This window comes from Ascidia mentula, chromosome 3, assembly GCF_947561715.1.
Source record: "Ascidia mentula chromosome 3, kaAscMent1.1, whole genome shotgun sequence".
In the NCBI taxonomy this organism is placed as follows: Eukaryota; Metazoa; Chordata; class Ascidiacea; order Phlebobranchia; family Ascidiidae; genus Ascidia; species Ascidia mentula.
Genome location: NC_138568.1, coordinates 21,648,099 through 21,654,098, shown reverse-complemented (window position 1 = coordinate 21,654,098; position 6,000 = coordinate 21,648,099).

Sequence of the window (6,000 nt, the reverse complement as noted above, 5' to 3'; positions counted from 1 at the left end):
GGTCACAAAGAAGTTTCTGGAATCTAGTGTGACGTAAGAAAGAAAATGCTAGACTGGGAGCTCCTGCGCTGAAAAAGAGTTGCGATGAGTTGTATGTTAGACTGTTTTTACGCGACATGGTTTGGTAACAATATAAAAAGCATGTTTTCTAATACTAGAGGATAATCGAATTAATACTCCCGCAATCGAGGAATAACAATAGGGATTGTGGTGAACGCGATATTTGTTTTAAGCAGGCATCGCTACACTTACTACCTTGACAGCGTGTTTCCCTCCAATAGAAAATGAGGAAATGATGACGTGTGTAGAGTTTCCGTGACATTGAACGCAGTTTAGTGTGGAACAAGTTTGGAACATAATACATTACAATTGGCGTGATGTGCAATAATGTTGGTAGGAATGGGTTTGTTTGGTGACGTAGGCCTGACCAGAGTTTCCCAACCTTTTTTGTAGCGTCCAAATGTTTTGAAGAATCCCAATTTGCATCAAAAATTTTAACCGGTTTGCTAACGAAATTTGGATGATATGTTATTAAATGTGGTAGCAGTTAAATGTTGTGCGCATTTAAGTAGAAAAAAAAACATACCAGAAAACAAAATTCGTAAACTCCAATTTCAGGTACCCCAGCTTTGGCTCGCGACCACACGTTTGGGAAACAATGGGCTAGGGGCTAGAACAGGGTTCTTCAACGGGGGCGACTTTGTTTGCCAAGGGACGATTTCAGTTTTTTGTACATTTGGGGGCGAATTTACTTTCAGGGGGGCGATTTTTGCATGATAACATGCTGTACATTTAATTCCCATCCTCAAGTTGATATAATTTTGCTGTTGTCGATTAAACACAGGTTACCTCTGCATAGCCTATTCCTATTGTCATTAACTTTTATCGTCACAATAGGCCATTGGTCATTGTTGTTGAATTGTATGTTGTGGAGTATATTTAATTCGGGTTTGTGCCATCTCAAACACACATACAACTTCGTATGTGTTTCATATGCAATAAAACTTTCTCGAATGAGGCAATGAAGCCCTCAAGATTGAAGGATCATTTGTGCAGAATTCATCCCGACAGAGCAAACAAACCAAAGGAATATTTTCTGGCTTTAAAGGAAAGTCAAGCCCGAAATTGCATTAGTAACGCTTTTGCTAAAAAAGTTTGTGAAAATGACAAGGGTTTGATTTCCTCCTACAAAGTTTCTTTGCTAATCGCAAAAAAAGGGTCTGTCTCTAATATCGGAGAAAGCTTGGTGTTTACCAGCTGTTGGGGAAATAATTTCAACAGTTATGGAGCGAGATCCTGCACCCGTCCTCAAAACCATTCCACTGAGTGAGACCACTGTTAAACGTCGAATCGATGAAATGGGCGAAGATGTCGAGGAAGAACTTTGTGAAGTGCTGCGAAAAAATCCATTTAGTGTAGAAGTGGATGAAACCACAACATCAGATAGTCGTGCTCTTCTTTTGGCATTTGTTCGGTGCATGGTTCAAGAAAAGGTCATAGAAGGACTTTTGTTTTGCAGTTGTCTGGAAACAGATACTAAAGGACAAACAAAAGTTTGAAACCGAGTGTTTCTGATTACCGTCAGTCGGTTAATTTATGAAATACGAAAAATCGATTTCGCCTACAAAGGCATCATCAGTTTCTGCAATAAAAATGCAATGAAGCACTCGAAGTTACCTTTACTAAAGGACAAACCAAACCATTGAATTCTTATTACTGCACAATATGGTCTTTTTCAATCACGTAAGGTCATTGTTTGTTTGTATCTTTAGTCTGTCGCATCATGTATGTAATAATTTATTGATTGACAGTGAAACAATCACAGCTCAACCTACCTATGCTTGCAAGCTAAACGCAGGCAGACCAAAACAAACCCATTTCCGTAAAAACTGTTAACGGAAATGGGTTTGTTTGGTGATGATGGGATGGAGAATACGGTAGAATTGTGATGTAGTAAACAGACAAACGATTTTGTTAAGAGCAAAACTGTGATAGGTTTCCCGTATTTAGAGTGAAAGATATCCCAACCTGTCAAACTCCTGATGAAGTGCGTAAATTTATTGCATTCATTTCCACACATATTAGTGGGGCGGATACTGATGCTTAGTGCAAAGTGTTGTCAATTAATCAATATAAATAGCAGGGAATTGCATTTACACGGTAATGAGCTGAGGCAGGAGGTGTGTGTTTGGTTTCTAAATAACTTTACCACTAATACGTCATCGTATGTTACGATAGTCAGTAAATATTTTACTTTAAACTGACATGGGCTCCCTTATTTTGTTAATCTTGCTCCTTTCACTCAGCTTTTAACATTCCGGTACTTCAGGTATGTGATTTGTGATTGCTTAGACTTATCAGTATTTTACAAAATCGGTTTTGTTCCAACTTCGCGGACTGTCCAGACAAAAGTGATGAAAGAAATCAACATTACTTCGGAATATTTAATGTACGTTTAACTATACTGTAAGTTGAGTTAAGCCTGTAGGTTGAGTTAAGCCATCCAACAGCAATGCAAAATTTGTTTTAGTTATTTTATGTTTTGTGCAGTCCTGTATTCTCCAATTACGATAAGACTTTGCCAATTGCTGGCATGGTTTGATAGAAATTCAGAAAGTCAATATATTGCGCTTGTAAAGCGTGAGCGCCGTAAATAACCTAATATAGTGGTTAGTGTATAAATTTAAGTACACACGAAAATGTATTGTGTTTTCACATTAGAATAATTGACAGAACAAATAAACTGAAAAAAAAACAACTAAAAAAGTTGCTCACTGCCCCGTTCGCTGGGTTGGATTGAAAGTTGTGCGATTCGTCGTGTTGAGTTTTGTCGAGGCCACACCCAATGCATCGGTAAAACACTGTGCGACGGTTGGTGTCCACATTTTTATCGCTGTCTTGACGGAAGCTGTCGCCAAAGAGCTTCATTGTGTGATGAAGAATTCTGCAATGACAACAGGGGAGCGTCTGGGGTATCTGGAATCAGGTGTAATGAGGTCACAAAGAAATTTCTGGAATCTGGTGTGACGTAAGAAAGAAAATGCGAGACTGAGAGCTCCTGCGCTGTAAAATAGTAGCAATGAGTTGTATGTTAGACTGTTTTTACGCGACATTGTTTGGTAACAATATAAAAAGCGTGTTGCCTAATATTAGAGGATAATCGAATTAATACTCCCGTATTCAAGGAGTAACAATAGGGATTGTGGTGAACGCGATATTTGTTTGCACATGCATCGCTACACTTACTACCTTGACAGCGTGTTTCCCTCCAATAGAAAATGAGGAAATGATGACGTGTGTAGAGTTTCCGTGACATTGAACGTAGTTTTGTGTGGAACAAGTTTGGAACATAAACCACTACAATTGGCGTGATGTGCAATAATGTTGGTAACAAAATTTGGATGATATGTTATTAAATGTGGTAGCAGTTAAATGTTGTGCGCATTTAAGTAGAAAAAAAACATACCAGAAAACAAAATTCGTAAACTCCAATTTCAGGTACCCCAGCTTTGGCTCGCGACCACACGTTTGGGAAACAATGGGCTAGGGGCTAGAACAGGGTTCTTCAACGGGGGCGATTTTGTTTGCCAAGGGACGATTTCAGTTTTTTGTACATTTGGGGGCGAATTTACTTTCAGGGGGGCGATTTTTGCATGATAACATGCTGTACATTTAATTCCCATCCTCAAGTTGATATAATTTTGCTGTTGTCGATTAAACACAGGTTACCTCTACATAGCCTATTCCTATTGTCATTAACTTTTATCGTCACAATAGGCCATTGGACATTGTGTGTTATTGATCTGTATGTTGTGGAGCATATTTAATTCGGGTTTGTGCCATCTCAAACAAACATACAACTTCTTATGTGTCTCATATGCAATAAAACTCTCTCGAATGAGGCAATGAAGCCCTCAAGATTGAAGGATCATTTGTGCAGATTTCATCCCGACAGAGCAAACAAATCAAAGGAATATTTTCTGGCTTTAAAGGAAAGTCAAGCCCGAAATTGCATTAGTAACGCTTTTGCTAAAAAAGTTTGTGAAAATTACAAGGGTTTGATTTCCTCCTACAAAGTTTCTTTGCTAATCGCAAAAAAAGGGTCTGTCTCTAATATCGGAGAAAGCTTGGTGTTTACCAGCTGTTGGGGAAATAATTTCAACAGTTATGGAGCGAGATCCTGCACCCGTCCTCAAAACCATTCCACTGAGTGAGACCACTGTTAAACGTCGAATCGATGAAATGGGCGAAGATGTCGAGGAAGAACTTTGTGAAGTGCTGCGAAAAAATCCATTTAGTGTAGAAGTGGATGAAACCACAACATCAGATAGTCGTGCTCTTCTTTTGGCATTTGTTCGGTGCATGGTTCAAGAAAAGGTCATAGAAGGACTTTTGTTTTGCAGTTGTCTGGAAACAGATACTAAAGGACAAACAAAAGTTTGAAACCGAGTGTTTCTGATTACCGTCAGTCGGTTAATTTATGAAATACGAAAAATCGATTTCGCCTACAAAGGCATCATCAGTTTCTGCAATAAAAATGCAATGAAGCACTCGAAGTTACCTTTACTAAAGGACAAACCAAACCATTGAATTCTTATTACTTCACAATATGGTCTTTTTCAATCACGTAAGGTCATTGCTTGTTTGTATCTTTAGTCTGTCGCATCATGTATGTAATAATTTATTGATTGACAGTGAAACAATCACAGCTCAACCTACCTATGCTTGCACACTAAACGCAGGCAGACCAAAACAAACTCATTTCCGTAAAAAATGTTAACGGAAATGGGTTTGTTTGGTGATGATGGGTTGGAGAATACGGTAGAATTGTGATGTAGTAAACAGTTACAGACAAACGATTTTGTTAAGAGCAAAGCTGTGTTAGGTTTCTGCGTTGGACGAACTTGCTAACCCATGTGTGACCAGCCGTGAACATGCATGAACCCTCGCCTAATACGAGGTGGTTGTTCGTCTGCTTGGGTTTTATGCATGGATTCAATGCGTTGTGATATTTTTTGCGGTCTTTGAAATTATTTTATACTTTATGGTGTCCAGGTGTTTACACAGAGAGACAAATATTTACAAAACTTAAATCAAATTTAGTTATTTATTGAGGCTTTTTCGTCAGCGAGTGATGTTGCGTTTCTAAGTAACCCCGTATATGGAGGTCACGTGTATGAAAACAGGACGGCGAGCGTTCTCTTTGACACATGAATAAATTCCAGAACATCGCGAGAAGTTGTGTCTTATAGAATCACTGTTGGAGTTTTGAAATGCTTTGCTAAACTTTTAAAAAGTTTTATTCTTTGTTGCAAAAGTTGAGATGTTGCAAAATGTTCCAAACAGTCAAAAAAATCATGATTTCGCGAGGGTCAATGCAATATGTCCTAGGTGGTTTCATAGTAAAAGATTTGGCACTTCTGCGAAATGAGGCAGAAAATCGGGTAACCAAGGTTTTATGACAAAACCAGGTAATTTAGTTGTCTGTTCAGACGGAAAGATTATAAAGTTAACAACCGGATTTAATTCATTTGATATCATAAATACTAACCAAAACCAAAATATACCTCATTTATTAAATTTTTACTATATTTCGTTATTTTAATGACAGCCTATTTTTTAACTTACTTTTATTGTTTTTATATTTTCACCTATAGCAGCCGGCGAAACTGATAACGCCTTCCTTGTTAGGCGAAATAAATTTTTCTGAATAAATTCATCAACTATAACTATAGTGTTTCCACCTTGTTTTCTTCGTAAGGTTGCACCTAGTTTGGTGCCCAACGGATGACGGTGAATTTATAGTCACCACAAAGTGGAAGTCTTTGCTTGGCCGTTTGGTCGGCAAAGTCGTCTGATAGTGACTCCAGGTGCACTGATACGACCTTATGGGTCGAAACAGTGGCCATCTGTATGTAGCTTACGCAATAAAATGAATTATTCCAATACTTCAGCTTAGGTTTAGCATAAAAGTATCTGGAACAGATTGAACTGCTGCCA